The following is a 16,554-nucleotide window of genomic DNA, read 5'->3' as shown; positions in this document are numbered from 1 at the left end:
TACATAGCCTTCCCGCATGGTGCCTTCTTTTGATAATTACTTGTTCTACACCCAAATTGTATAACAGGAAGAGGTCTTGGACCCCTACTTCCCTCTCTCTTTTTTAATAATCTATATAGTCATAATTATAGCTTAAGTATTCAATGAATAAAGTTTTTGACATTTTTACCCTTTTCCTTACCTAACATCATTTGTGCAGCATATTTTTATTTTATGTCTCACCCAGATTTAATTTCAAAATAAAACCAAACTAAATAAATTAGAAATGGGTATGTATAGCTAAGGTACACCCTTACTACTAGGTGAACAGGGGCATTTGGTGATAGCAAATGATCCCATCAGGCAGGGCTCATCACCTTCTCTCATATTTCATGTTCACCAGTGTTTATTTACTTAATAACTACTGGTATAATATCTTGCTATTATAAAACAAATTCTACTATATCATCAAACCCATATTTACTTCAAGTTTCAAGCAGAGAATGCATATATAACTAACACGAAGGACTCCGGCCCACTAGATTCACCAGTTATAATATTTTGGTATAGTTCCAATATCATAAATCGATCCCAGTGTTATGTAGTAGAGAAAAAATGACTTATATCCAGTTTACGTAAAGCTACGAGTGGTCGAAACCACACTTAAATCCCAGAATGAACTTACGAAGGTTTTTCCACTTAGGGTACCTACTTGAATACGGACGTAGCCGCCACGAAGGCGCTAAGACGGAAAACGCTCTTAGCTAAGAGGAAAAACCTTCTTAAGTACCTTCCTGAATCCGGCCCCAGGTACTACCCACGTGCATAATTCTTTAACTTATAAAACCCGTGCTTATTGTATTTGAGTTATTAACTAAGCCAGCTAGGTTGTGCTAGTTGCAGTGTCACAGACCTCATGCCTCTTGCTTCAGTTTTCCTGGCTTCGCATTTACCACTAGCCTACTCACTTTATTTCCGCTCAGGATGCTTTGTCTTGTTGCATGTTTCTTTTACTGTGTTTACAGTATGTTTGTTTAACTTTTGCTTTGCCTTAAGTTATTAAGTAAAGTCAGTTAGGATGTGCTAGTCGTGGTGTTACGGGCCCTTGTCTCCTGCTTTAAGTTTCTGGCCCTGCATTTATGTTTAGTTTCCTCTGTAAATTATTACTGTTATTACGGGTAGCCTTGCGGCATATTTGTTGTTTCTCCTGGTTACGTTATATGGTTTATCATTTACGGCCTAAATGTTTACATTTAGCCAATCACAATTTAATTCTTCAATTGATGCCCTCCCAACACCAGTTGCAGGTTTTACTTCCCGGTGGATATTTATGCTTGTTCGCTCGACTTTGTTTAAGTTGTTAGGTAAGGCCAGTTAGGCTGAGCGAGTTGCTTCTCGCCGTCTCAGTTATCTCTAACTTAAGCTTTGACGCCCTGGCGTCGTGTGGTCCACCGTTTTGGTGATTTATAATTTATATTATTTGTGAACAATTTTAAAATATATCTTATGATTGCTAGACTTTCAGTTATGAGTTGTAAGTTGTATTACTTCCGCAATTTATAGCATTGCTTACGCCTCATGCCTAAAAAATTTTATTATTGGACTCGCAATTATGATTCGTATTTAACACGGCAAATTTTTCCTGCAGTTTACACTTTGCTTAAGTTTCACGTTTAATTTGTTATATTAAGGGACTTTCAATTAGGATTTGTATTAATCTATTGCTTTGCCTCTGCGCCATTAAGTTAATTTCAGCTAGGGTACGCTAGTTGCAGTGCATTCGGGTTGGGTTCCCCCCTCCCCATTTTTTCCTCTGGTTTTTTCGTCCTATTACACTCGTTTCCCTCATTATATATTCTAAATATTGTGCATTATATTTGACCACCCATTCTTCATCGTTTCGGCAGTACATTAAGATACATTTGGAATGCTACAGAGAAGTTTAGCATGGCCTCGCGCACGGTGTCATGCAAACTGGCCATTCGGCCTTCCATACGGCAAGCATAAGCCAGTCAGTCGCATGATGTCGGCCACCATGCTGTTGGTCAGCAGTCAGCCAGCATGTTGTTGGCCATACGCTCGCTAACGTTCTTTGGCCATTCGGCCTTCTGGGCTAATTTACTCTTCTTGTTCGTTCGCCATTGTTGTGTCTTACTACGTAATAGTATTCTATTTAATTTAACCTCATCTATCATTAGGTTAGGGCCCTTACCTCCAACTGCTAATCCTTCCCCTGTGCTCTGCCGCGCTTGGCGATTGATTGATTGATTGATGAAGATTAAGCCACCCAAAATGTGGCACGGGCATGAATAGCCCGTAAGTGGTGGCCCTTTTGAGCCATTACCAGTATCAAGAGCTGATTCTGGAGATCTGTGGAGGTGCGACTGCACCCTGCGTGACGGGAGATGCCTCCCGTGCCGCTTGGCGCACAACGTCGGCTTCTTATGTTCCCTTTTTTCGCAGCCACGACAAGCCGGAACCCCCCCCCCCCTCTCCTCACCCTCTGCGGCGAGGAAGAGAACGCGAGCCGGATATTCTTCTTATCACCGTTACAACGCACGCAGCGGCGCCGGGATGCAGCCGCCCAGGGCCTACGTTAATACTATTATCTTCCCTTATTTGCTGGGCTATATTGTAGTATTAATATTATTCCATATCGTTACTGTCATTCCAATATTATTTTATTAAGAATATAAATTGTTTTTATGGTTTGGCGCTGCTTTCTTAATTTCTTCTATTCTGCGGCACTTGCCGTCATCGGTTATTACGATATTACATTGTATTCTTACATTGTACGGTTATTTACGACATTGTATTCTTAATATTATCCTTATTACAGTTACTGGATGCCAGTTCCCTGCCGTCGATTTCACTTTGCTCCTGTTCTAAAAGATGTAGCCGAAGTTCACGGCGTACTAGCTGCGGCTTGCAGACGCTCATTGACAACACAAGACTACACTCAGCGGCCACTTAAGGCAGACTCCTTGGCTTCTATTCAGCCCTATCACCCGTCTGGAGGCAGAGATGGGATGGAGACCAAGGGTAATGTTCCCCGCTCACATTCTTCATCTGCTTAGGACACAGATGAAGAATGTATATGTATATATTGCTTTGTTGTATATACCCGTTCTTGGTATATGTATTGTATATATTCAAAATTTATAGTGTTTCGTATTATCCCTGTTTATATAGTTGCTTTGTGCTTCCTTGCTGTTCTCCTACTGGCTTTCTCCCACCTTTGCTCCTAGCAAAGGTACTTCGCCCTTCCGTTTGCTGGAAGATTCTTAGAATTGTTAGCCCCTTCATTGCTACAGTATAGTTATTCGGAAAACTCTTATTCATCCAGGATTGTTAATTAAGGAATCTCTTAATTCCTGCTGCTGGGCCCCTCCCCCCATTTTTTCGTCTCCTCCGTTCAGCTAGGGTTTACCTCTCGTCTGTGCTCTTGCCTGTCACGATAACACTGCATGCCGCTTCTGCCCACCCTTACTGCCTTATATCTTTCAGCCTGGGGGATGTGCTCTACGCGACAAAAAATCGACACACGCTCCGACTGGACCAGGTATCGTTTACATGGTCAGCAATCAACACTCTTCGGATCCTACAAGCACAGCGCAGGACGCACGCATACCCTAGCCCAGCTAGCGCCCCCCTCCCCCCCGACAAGTTCTACCCAGCCCATGCCCCAGTGAACAGGCAAGACTTCTCCAGGGCGCTTAATTCGCGCCGCCCTCGCAGAGCTAGGCTCGCCTCCAGCCGACCACGCCCTCTTACCTTTAGAATTGGCAGGGCCACTCAGCTCTCTTGACGGGCTCGCCAACGGAGATAATGGCGGGTCCAGCAACCAGCTGGAACCCCCAGCTGACTACGTCCGGGACGTTGTTGCTCTGCCACTCTGAGGCCTCCTTGCGGCCAGCGGGCCTCGCCCTTCGGTTTCCGGCCAGCTGGCCTGCGGTGGGGGTGCAGCGCCGGTCCCAAAGTGTCCCGCTGTCCGCAGCTAATCCTTTGCCCAGTCTAGGTGCTAGTAAGAGTCAGGAAACCCTTCTTATTCCTTGGCAGCCGGCCTCACGCGCTGGGAAAAACTTCTCCCATTTGTCATATCAGTTTTCCCCAGTCACTAGGTATTTTCTGCCCGCCTGTTAATTCTAGGATTTCCCATTATGTCTTGGTCGGGCTCCGTTAAGTGTTGTGTCTATACACTTTATTTCCCCTTTGTGTCCTGACTGTTATACCTAGTTCTAATTACATTTCATCTGCCATTAGGTTTCTGCAGAACGTGTTTGCCATGTCACTAGGCTATGCTTACTACTATGGGGGTACATTTTAAGTTAATTAGTCCTCAGACATGGACATGTTACATTTGTTAATTCCTACTCATATTATTTACATATTCTACAGAATTTAATTTACTAATAAAATTTAAGCCCCAATCGGCCTGTGTCTTTTTCCCCCTGGTCAGAAAAACCATCTAGGTTCAAAGGACCATAAATTGGTCCTAGTTAACAGGAATAATCATCCAGTTCGAAGGGTCCATAAATCATCCATAAATGTGGGGAAAGCTGTTGGGATTGATATGAGAGGAGAACTACTAGGGACTTGTACTGTACATAAAATTAAAATATTACTGTATGCAAAATTAATTCAACTAAAGTCTCTAGCTAGGGTCGTAAATCCTAGCTCCTCTTTTCCTAATGACAGACTGTGGGCTGTAAGTGGCAGGTGGGGGTGAATGGAGAGATTGATTGAAGTTCCACAATCCACCTGCAGGCAATTATCTCACATCAGCTTGTATTTTAAATACAAGAATAAGATTTTATAATTCAGTTCTATAACTGAACACTGGTTCTGTTTAAATCAGGGATTTAAACATGTACACAGTCCAGCCTAGCACCATAACTATTAACAGCCAATATTCATTTACTATAAACAACAATTTAAATTGTAGTAGTATTTCAAATTCATAGTCAAATGTTCATTCAGGTAAAGTACTTACATGAAAGGTGTGATACAAATATTGATGAATTAATAGATAGAGCTAGTACATACAATGCCTAAAGGCACTATTACGCAAAGCGTTTCGGGCAGGAAAAAAGTAAAGACTAAAACTTATACTAATTGAGATTAAAGTATAAAATGTGTTGGGAAAATATAAAATAAAAAAGGGGGCAACATGGCTGAAAAACAGCAAAAATTACAATTTGGTCGACAAACAGCATTGTTTAAAAAAATAGCAGACATGGGTTGACATTATAGGGGTAAGGTAAGTTACAGGGAGTTAATTAGGTAGTGCATAGATTTTATCTTAAACTGGTTGAGAGAGGTACAGTCTTTAACACGATTGGGAAGGTCATTCCACATTCTGGGTCCCTTGATTTGTAGAACATTTCTAGTTTGATTAAGTCGTAATCTTGGAATATCAAAAAGGTATTTTTTTTCTGGTGTGGTGCTCATGGGTTCTGTTACAACTTTCAATGAAGCTTTTAAGGTCAGGATTGACATTACGGTTATATATATATATTGTGACGGTGTTCCCTGTTACGTACCCTTATAAGATACGTAAGTAAATATATTAATATGTACATTTATAATTATATGTAAATTACAAGCATGTATATTGTTATACTTATATGTTCTATGCAAATGCACATTCATGTTACAGTGTTGGCGTTAGGCCCAGCGTATCGTGGGAATGATTGTTTATTTCTTTGTGTGATCAGTTTTCCCACGGGAACTAATGATTTATATGTGATCATAAGTGGGTAACAGAGTGAAATAATAATTGAGTGAACTGTATCTGGCAAATTGTCGTGGGATCGTCCGTTGCTGGGGTGTGCATGCCATTATTTCCTTCTGTATGCATATTTTAATTACTATGTAAAGAAACACGTACTTTTGTTTGTGTATATCAATATGTACTAATTATTCATTAAGTTAGTTTAAGATTACTCTTGTCACAATGTATTGCTCCCTTGTTGAAATAATAAATATTGTAACTTTGGCAATTTATTCGCGGGGCAAGGCAATGTGTTTTTTTGACTCGCATTTTGTTGTTCAGTGGCTGAGCAGGAACCAGGGAGATAACATCTTGGAGTTAAGTCATTCTTTAGTTCTGTCATAGCCATATCTATTATTATTTTAATTTAATGTCTGGAAGTTACAGTGATATTTTTAATGTGATATATTGTGACCATATAATCATCTGTTTGCTTTTGAGAATTATTTAATATAATTTTATATATATACTTGTCTTTATTCTTCAGTCCTATGAAGATTCTATTTTTGTGCTCATTACTTATTAAGGGGTTATACTGGTGATTCGCTATTGAGAACAGCAGTTGTGTAGTATCCCTAGACGTAATTGAAGTTGGCTGCTGTAGGATCACGAGCCGTAACGTACGATAGGTAACAAAGAGTTATGGGGGCCTGTCCGGGAAATATTGTCCCACTTTAACTTAACTATGCTAATCTAACCTTGCCTTCCTAGGTACCAGTGTGTCAAGTGTCTCTGTGTGTTTCTTAAGAACTATTTCATGTGCCAAGCAAGCCTTCCTGTGTGTCAAGCAACAACGTTTCACGATTTTGAGGTAAGTCATCCTATATATTTTGTTTGTGCAGTGAGGCCAAGCGAATTTTCAGTGTGGTGACAATTTTACAGTGAAGTGTAGTGCAGTGCCATTATTTTAATTATTTTTGTGAATCAAGTGCCAAGTGTTAGTAACAATGGAGGAGAAAGTTGCAGCGTTGGTGGCTAAACCAGACTTTGAAGGGATTCAGAACCTTAAAAAGACTGAGTTAATACAAATGGCAAATCAGTTGGATTTGACCGCCAGCAATAGAATGGTTAAAGCCCAAATATTGAAAGTCATTGTGATGCATTTTGTTGAGAATGGGGAGTTAGAGGAAGAAATTCTAGAGGAGTTAAGAGAGGAGTCGAGTGATCAGATGACGTTAAAGCGTCTTGAGTTAGAAGCTCGCCAATTAGAGCTTGAAGCTCAAAAAGAACAGAAAATATTAGAGGCTGAAGCTCGTCAAAGAGAGATTGAAGCTCAACAGCAACAGCAAATATTAGAAGCTGAAGCTCAGCAAAGGGAGCTAGAGACTAGGCGTTTAGAAATTGCGGTACAGTTGCAAATAGAAGCCACAAAGAAGCAACAATTAGAGATTCAACAACAAATGGCTGACACTAACTTCAGGCTTGAATCACAGCGTATGGCAGCTGGGCATGGAAATACTAGTAATGTTTCAACAAATAGTGATAATAATCCCATCAGGATGAATAAGTATATAGAGTTGCCCAAGTTCAATGAGGAAGATCCTGAGGTTTTCTTTGCACATTTTTATAAAATTGCCATCAGTATGAACTGGCCAAGGGATCAGTGGGTAGCCATTATGCAGTCTCAATTCAAGGGGCGTAGTCAGGAGGTTTTCACAACCCTACCTGACGCTCATAGTTTTGATTATGACTTTGTAAAGAAAAGCATCCTCAATGCATACCAGCTAAATCCAGAGGCACACAGGCAAAAGTTCAGGAACCTAAGGAGAATCAGGGATCAGACAATAGCAGATTTTACTCGTCAGAAGACGAAATTTTGCAACAGATGGTTAAAGTCACTTGCAGTCACTGATTTTGATGCTCTAAAGAATCTTCTCATAATGGAAGAAGTGTTGTCATGTCTTCCAGACCAGTTGTCTACTTTTATGGCAGAACAAAAGAATGTAACAGATATTGATGAGCTGTCAAAGCTCGCGGATGAGCATGAGTTGCTGACTAAGGCCCCGTTTACGGCCACTTCACCTAAGTCTAGTCGTAGAGTAAATTTCAATGCTCACCGTACTCCTTATCAGTATAAGTCTCCTCCTGGTGCGACAGTTACTCCCGTGAACTCTTCTCTTACTAACCCTAAGATGGTTACTCCATTGCCAGGATCATCTAAGCCTAGTAATGCTAATTCTAAACCGGCAGTTGGTTCTACCAGTGTGTCCACTGTCAAACATTGTACCCATTGTAAGAGAAGGGGGCATGTGATTTCTTCATGTTTTAGTTTGCATCCTGAACTCCGACCAACTGGTCTTATTATGAGTAAAGGAGTGCAACCTATTAATTCTTCATGTATTACAGTCAGTCCCAATTGGATGGCTGAATTCAAACCCTATATTTCCACAGGTACCTTATTATGTACTAATGGTAGACATAAGACTGTTCAATTACTCCGTGATACTGGAGCTTCACAGTCTCTTATTACCCAGAAGGTACTTGATGATGTTGACACCCGAGATCTGGGTGAAGTTGTGCTTCTCCAAGGTATTGCCGGTAGTGTGCAACCAGTGTCCTTATTGCAAGTTAACCTTGATTCTAAATATACTTCAGGATGGTGTAATGTTGGTGTAAGTAAACAACTGCCCATTCCTGGGGTAGACATTATTCTAGGTAATGATTTTGGCAACCAAATGGTTGTAGGGCCCAAGTGTCCCATCATGTTAACTAAACCCCATAATGTATTAGCTCAACCAGTAGCAGATGATGATATTATTTACCCTGCTTGTGTTGTTACTAGATCAATGGGAAAAACAGGTGAGAGTAATCCTGTCTTCACTGAGGTTGCTGTTCCCAAGACCAGGACCCCTTCAGTAAAGGAGTGGGAGGTGGATCTTGAGGATTCTTTTATGACTCGACTGGATGATGAGAGTGAGGCCGTAGTAGAAGCCCCGCCGAACCTAAATCACAAGGAAAGTGAAGGTGAGGAGGCTGAACTATCTGTACCTTGCCCGCTTGTCTCCAGTGCGCCAGTTGTCGAGAGTGAGGCCGAAGTAGCTATGACTCCATTTTATTCTGATCAATCGGGAAAAGAGATCAAGCTACTAGGTTCTTGCCCGCTCGCTGCTGAGTCTGAGTCATTGCCCTTAAGTGTTGTACAGACTACTGATCCTAGTTTAAGTAAGTGTATTTCTGAGGCTCCTGATAATATTGATGCATTGGAGGAAGGGACGGGTTTCTTCTTCAAGGATCGACTTCTGATGAGAAGGTGGAGACCCAAGGGAACTCCCTCTTCAGAGGATTGTGAGATTAGAACCCAACTCGTTGTTCCCAATGATTATCGTAGGCAGGTCCTGCAGGCTGCACATGATGACCCCATGGGAGGTCATCAAGGTATCACGAATATGTACCATAAGATAAGTAAATATTTTTTCTGGCCAAAGTTAAAGAAAGACGTGGTCAGATATTGTCATAACTGTATACCCTGTCAAATTGTTGGTAAACCAAATCAATCTGTACCTAGAGCACCATTGCAACCTATTGTAGTTCCTGATGAACCATTTACTCATGTTGTAATTGATTGTGTGGGTCCTTTACCTAAGACTAAATCGGGTAACATGTTTTTGTTCACTCTCATGTGTATGACTACTAGATTTCCTGAAGCTTATGCTCTACGGAATACCAAGGCTCATAATCTCATCAAGTGTCTTGAAAGATTCTTTTCGTTGTTTGGAATGCCTAGAGTTATTCAGAGTGATAATGGGGGAAATTTTGTTTCTAAAGTTTTCAGAACTTTTTGCGAATCCCGAGGGATTCGGCACAAATTATCCAGTCCATATCATCCCCAAAGCCAAGGTGGACTTGAACGTTTCCACCAGACTTTGAAACAAATGCTGAAGACAACCGGAGAAACTCATCCACGTAATTGGGATGAGAATCTCCCCTTTGTGTTGTTTGCTGCTAGAGAAGGGCTACAAGAGTCATTGGGCTGTTCACCCTTTGAACTAGTGTTTGGTCACCAAGTAAGAGGTCCTCTTAAAATGCTACAAGAAAAGTTGTTGGGAGATGTCTCTGTTCATCAGAGTGGATTGTACTTGAGTGAGGTCAAGGCTAAGTTGTGTAGGGCTCGTGAGTTGGCGAAAGAACATCTGGGAAGGACTCAACAAGCCATGAAAGTACGATATGACAAGAAGTTCAAAGCTAAGCTAAGGTCGTTTGATGTCGGAGATTTGGTGTTGGTGTTGAAACCTCGTATGGGGACTTCCATGTCCCATAAGTTCACAGGACCCTACCAAGTGGTAGACAAGGTGGGAGACCTAACTTATAAACTAATTAACCCTAATCTTTCAGAACCCCAAATGACTGTGCACATTAACAGATTAAAAGCTTATGTTGGACCTGGTGTAGTAGCTTGTTTTAGTCGGGAAGAGTTACCACCTGAGGATAATTGTAGTGAGGGACATGTTGTTAATATCCCACTTCTCAGTTCCAGTTCCAATGGCAGGGAGATGCTATGTCATTTACAGGAGGAACAACGTGATGAGTTCCAGGTTCTGCTGGACAACCATACATCTCTGTTTGGGGAGGTTCCTACCAAGACCCACCTCATCACACACGACATTCAGCTCCTGGACAGCACCCCCATTCGACAACATCCGTACCGAGTGAATCCCGAAAAGAGGAAAATTATGCAAGCAGAAGTGGAATATCTGCTCCAGCATGATTTCATTCGGCCAAGTCAAAGTACTTGGAGCTCTCCGTGTTTGTTAGTGCCAAAACCAGATGGAACCTGGAGATTGTGCGTGGATTATAGGAAACTGAACAAGAACACTACAGTGGACGTTTTTCCTTTACCCTTGTTGGAAGAATGTATAGAGTCCATAGGTCATGCCGAATATGTAAGTAAGCTTGATTTGTCAAAAGGGTATTATCAAATTCCATTAACAGAGTATGCTAGAGAGGTTACTGCTTTTGTTACACCTGATGGTGCGTATGAATTTAATGTCATGCCATTCGGTTTGAGAAATGCACCTGCTACTTTTCAAAGATTCATGAATTTCTTACTCAAGGATGTGCCAGATTGTAGGGCCTACCTTGATGACATTGTTTTGTACAGTAAGAATTGGGCAGATCATCTCTTAGGCCTTAAGAACTTGTTTACAGTGTTGGAAAACGCAAAGTTAACCATAAATATGATGAAAGTCAAGAACCAACGAATTCTGCGCTGGTCATTGTTTTTGCAGGAATTTAATGTAGAAATCAAACATATTCCAGGCAGACAAAATGTTATTGCTGATGCTTTGTCAAGAAGTTTTGATGTACCATAAATGAAATGTTTCTTTTTACTTAACATTTTTACTTCTGAAAAAATGCCATTGATCTTCAATCCATTGCATTTTTTTTCTTGGAGGTGGAAGTGTTACGTACCCTTATAAGATACGTAAGTAAATATATTAATATGTACATTTATAATTATATGTAAATTACAAGCATGTATATTGTTATACTTATATGTTCTATGCAAATGCACATTCATGTTACAGTGTTGGCGTTAGGCCCAGCGTATCGTGGGAATGATTGTTTATTTCTTTGTGTGATCAGTTTTCCCACGGGAACTAATGATTTATATGTGATCATAAGTGGGTAACAGAGTGAAATAATAATTGAGTGAACTGTATCTGGCAAATTGTCGTGGGATCGTCCGTTGCTAGGGTGTGCATGCCATTATTTCCTTCTGTATGCACATTTTAATTACTATGTAAAGAAACACGTACTTTTGTTTGTGTATATCAATATGTACTAATTATTCATTAAGTTAGTTTAAGATTACTCTTGTCACAATGTATTGCTCCCTTGTTGAAATAATAAATATTGTAACTTTGGCAATTTATTCGCGGGGCAAGGCAATGTGTTTTTTGACTCGCATTTTGTTGTTCAGTGGCTGAGCAGGAACCAGGGAGATAACATCTTGGAGTTAAGTCATTCTTTAGTTCTGTCATAGCCATATCTATTATTATTTTAATTTAATGTCTGGAAGTTACAGTGATATTTTTAATGTGATATATTGTGACCATATAATCATCTGTTTGCTTTTGAGAATTATTTAATATAATTTTATATATATACTTGTCTTTATTCTTCAGTCCTATGAAGATTCTATTTTTGTGCTCATTACTTATTAAGGGGTTATACTGGTGATTCGCTATTGAGAACAGCAGTTGTGTAGTATCCCTAGACGTAATTGAAGTTGGCTGCTGTAGGATCACGAGCCGTAACGTACGATAGGTAACATTCCCCCCCCCTTATAATTCTCCCACGCCTGCAGTAAGAGTCATGTCTGCTTTCCCAAGCGTTCTCTACGTTGCAGGCTACAATTTGATATATGGGAGAGAGTGAAGTGTTCTCGGAGAGCCGAGAAATTTGTGAAATAGTAATATTTTGGCCTGTGGTTTAGGCCCTTTAGGTTAGCCAAGATGGCGCTGGCCTCACTGATCTCCCTCCAAAACCGTGTGACGTCAGTGGCACCGGATTGGTCACCGACAGCAATGTGGCACCGGGAGCCAATGAAAACTTCCCGTGGCAAAAGTGACGTCACGAAGGAAGGGGGTCCGGGCCGCGCGCCACTCTGGCGCCATCAGTCAGACACGACACGTCATAGAGGTCGGACGTGCGACGAATGGTCCTGTCAGTTGGACAGGTGTTCCCGCTCCCGTGGATTTACGCGTCACCTGAAGTCCGCCAGTACTCTGAGAAGTCTTCCCTAGTTCATGTGTTGAACCAGAAGAGGGAATTGACGGTTATTTGAGCAACAAGTGCTCCAGTCAGGTGCTGTGCAAGAAGCAGTGAAGCCGTGCAGTGACGTATGTGGCAATTCACCAGTTCGTGACAGCGTAGTGGCAAACAGAGCCACTGGGTAGCTGAGGAAGAGAGGACTATTTGGGGAAACCGGACGACTGTAGCTGGGACGTAGGCGACAGCCGTTGCTGGGAGAAGACGACGGCCAGGAGACCGACTCCAACCTTCAAGAAGTTAAGAAGGAGGACGGACCTGCAGTGAGGAGGCACGGAGACGACGCGCTAAATGGTGGGACGACGAGAGGCTCTGGTAGGACACGACGACGTGTAATGTGGGGGCGTTCCCGACACGAGGACCAGGAGCTACATCTCGACTCTCATCGGAGGATAGGGTGAAGTAGGTGTTTCTAGTTCCCTCCCCATTCCCCTTTAGTTAGCTATGTTATTTGGCTATATTTTCTAGCCTGAGGATTTTATATGTCGTGAGCAAGTCTCACCCATGTCACGATAAAGCACCAGTGTGCTAGACAGTACTATCAAGAGTACTTGTAATATTCATGTTGATTATTGGTGTGTACAGGCACCAGGAACCAGTGATAAATTTACTGTGTTGTGTATATCTTTCTATAGATTTTGATATGAACATATAGTGGTAAATTATATATAATATTATGCCAGTATTTGGAGGTTAGGCTATGTGCCCAGAAACTATTTATTTTCCATGTATTGATGATTGATTTATATACCATATATATGTCTATGTTCATTCAGTGAATAATCATTTGTGAGTACAGTGAATCATTGCGTTATCGCCAACGAGAGAAAGTACTGAAAACTCCAGTGTTAATAGTTCATAATATATTGTTGAGTGAAGAACAATGTGAAGCCATTACAGTGAATCATTATAGCATTGATTGTAGAAAAGACTGTTTGAGCCTGAGTACAGTGTAACTGAGTAATACGGTTTATTTAGCCAATATCGAGTGTGCGAGTTTCTAGTAATATTGGAGAATTTAATGAAACAGCGCGCGTGAATCTAGAAAACAAGCAAATTTCGCGCGGAGAGACCATTGCGATCAGCTGTTCTTGACACTTGATGAGGAGGGGAGAGTGTTGCCCTCTAGCGGTCGCATAATATCCGTGGGAATTACCGGCCGAGTCAGGATCAGTTGATTTATCGATTATTGTGTGGCCTTGTGACATCTTTCATACATTTTAAGTAAAATACAAAACTCTCTTTGTGTTTTTATCATCCCCTCCATTGATCTTGTGGCTATATTATACTGGTAAATATAGAGTGATAACAATAAGTACCTGCCTGATTCCTGATCTTTGAGTGTGACCTTGCCAAGGCTACCACTGAATACACCAGTCCACTGATGGTGTTACTGGCCACCTTAAACACCAGTTGGCGATCTTGTGGATAACCGTAGAGCCCTATTGTTGGGGAGGGCACACGACAGTCGATGTGAACGAGTCGTGTTCTCACTCTTTCTTAATAAGAGGCCGTTAAGATTGACTGGGAGACTCTCCTGGCGTGCAGTGGCGCCGTGAGGATCGAGGGAAGACCCGCAGGGCTACGGTGAGTTACCTTGAGCATAACTATTGCTCACCCCAGAGTAAGGATAGAGAATAATAGAGAGGTGAAACCCCAACATTGGCGACTTCGCCAGGATATAGATGAGTAAAGGTTGCAGTGGTACTTGGCAGTGGTGTTAGAGATCAGGTGCAGGTTAACACTCATAGCACAAGATGGAGGATGATAAAGTAGCAAGGTTTATTGACTCTAGAGACGAACAGGTGCTGGAAGAGTGCACCAAGGCACAGTTACAGGCTATAGCGGATCATTTTGGAATAAAGCTGAAATCTGCCCGAGTTGGCGAAAGAAGACTAGAGATAATGGCTCAGCTCAAGGCTCGAGACGAAGCTTTGGGGGAGGAACGGCCCCAAACACCTGCCAGTGAGGGTGAACACCTGAGTATTGGTGGAAGCAGCAGGGGATCCAGCGGCAGCAGGCACAGCATTAAGCTGGAAATAATGAAGCTGCAGCTAGAAGCTCAACAGCGCAAGGAAGAGATAGAAGCACAACAGCGTAAAGAACAGCAAGAAGCACAGCAGCGCAGAGAAAAGCGAGAAGCAGAAGCGCAGCTGAGGCGTGAGGAGCTAGAAGCACAGTTACGCCAGGAAGAACACGAGCAAGAAGTTAGGCTGAGACAAATGGAAATAGAAGCCAAAAAGGAAGTAGAGCTGAAGCGAATTGAACTGGGACTAGGTGCCCCTGCCCCGCCACAGGAAGACCGACGAGTGAGGGAACGAGACCTGCCGGTCTATGTACCTAGTGAAGCCGAAAGTTTCTTCGATCACTTTGAGAGAGTTGCTGCTATGAAGAGGTGGCCGAGGGCGGAGTGGGCGGAGTTGGTCCAAGGGAGGCTCACAGGTGAAGCTCGTGAAGCCTTCACTATGCTCGACTTCCAGGAATGCACTAACTACGATGTGGTAAAACGAGCTGTGCTCCGTTCCTTTAAGCTCACGCCGGAGTGTTACCGAAAGAGGTTTAGAGAATGTACCCGGTCACCAGGAAAATCGTATGCGGAGACGGCGAGGCACATAGAAAGAAAGCTCCTTAAGTGGCTGGACTCCGAGGAAGCAAGGTCGGCCGAAGAGATCAAGGAACTAATGGCCATGGAAAAGTTTATGTCCGTGCTCTCTCCTGAGATCAGGATGAGGATAAAGGAGGCGGACATAAAGAACCTAAGGGCCGCAGCCGACCGAGCCGACATGTTAGAGGAAGTACTACGCCCAAGCCGAGAGGGACAGCATCGATCACCCGCGTACCCCGGAGGCAGTAGGAATTATAGGAGGACGAATGGATGGAGGACAGGAACGAGTTCTCCCAGGTCCCACCGCTCGAGATGGGACGAAAGAGGAACAAAAGGTGCTGCAGAACCGATAGAGGAGAGCCAAGATGAGAGCTCGGAAGTTGTTACTGCAACAAAGGAAACGACGAGTGAGGCGAGAAAGACACAGGGTGCGACGGCCTCTGGAGGCAGTGCTAAGGCGAGCGGTGGCGGATGGTCTCCGCCGAGGGGCCGCTGCTACAACTGCGGAATACCCGGACACGTCGCGCGGGAATGCAGACGCCCTAAGCAGCGGGGACACGTTGCTTTAGTGATGTTCGAGGACCAGAGGGCCGAGGGAGTGCGGGATGAACCCGTGCTGAATGGGGAGAAGAAAGTTCACCCATTCATGTGTCAAGGAACCGTAAGGATGGGGTCGCAGACCCCATCCCCGTGAAGATGCTAAGAGACACCGGGGCTGACTTTACCCTGGTAAGTGAAACCCTGTTCCCCGAGGGTTACGAAAGTACCAGTGTGGGGGTGGCACGGGTGGCCACTGTGGGAGGCCCAGTGAGGATGCCCCTACACCAGGTAACTTTAAATTCCGATTATGGCTGCCAGACCCTAGTGGTGGGAGTCTGTACATCAATGTCCAAGATGGAAGCACAGGTCATCTTGGGGAATGACGCGTGTGGAGGATACGTCCTCCCACATCTCGTGAAAGGCGAAGAGTGCATAGAACAATGCATGGAGGCAGGCGGAGAGTTGAACGCCTGTGGGGACGAGAAGGGAATCGCACCGGTGGCGATCCCAGTTTGTACTGTGACACCGAGACAACGCGAAGAACCAGGGGGTTGTGGATCTGATGGGGCTGAGGAGTCGACTGACAGCCTGGGAACAGATCACCTCGGCGTAGGACCCAGAGAACGAGTGGAGGGCGAGAGTAGCCCGAATGGTGAGTTGCAGGTGGCACTGACCGGTTCTCCGGGGGTAAACCGCGCTCGTCTTGGAGAGTTACAGCAGGAGGAGTTCCCCGAATTGGTTAGTAAGGCCGAAGGAGGACGTGTGGGTCCTGAGAAGGCTTACTTTCCATTTATCTATATTATATATGCCATGCTATCTATGATGAAGGAACGATGGACGCCAGGAGCAACCGTGGGAACGGTGAATAAATATGTCCAGAAGTTCA

Source organism: Procambarus clarkii, chromosome 18 (genome assembly GCF_040958095.1).
Source record: "Procambarus clarkii isolate CNS0578487 chromosome 18, FALCON_Pclarkii_2.0, whole genome shotgun sequence".
Taxonomy (NCBI): Eukaryota; Metazoa; Arthropoda; class Malacostraca; order Decapoda; family Cambaridae; genus Procambarus; species Procambarus clarkii.
This window is presented reverse-complemented; position numbering follows the sequence as displayed.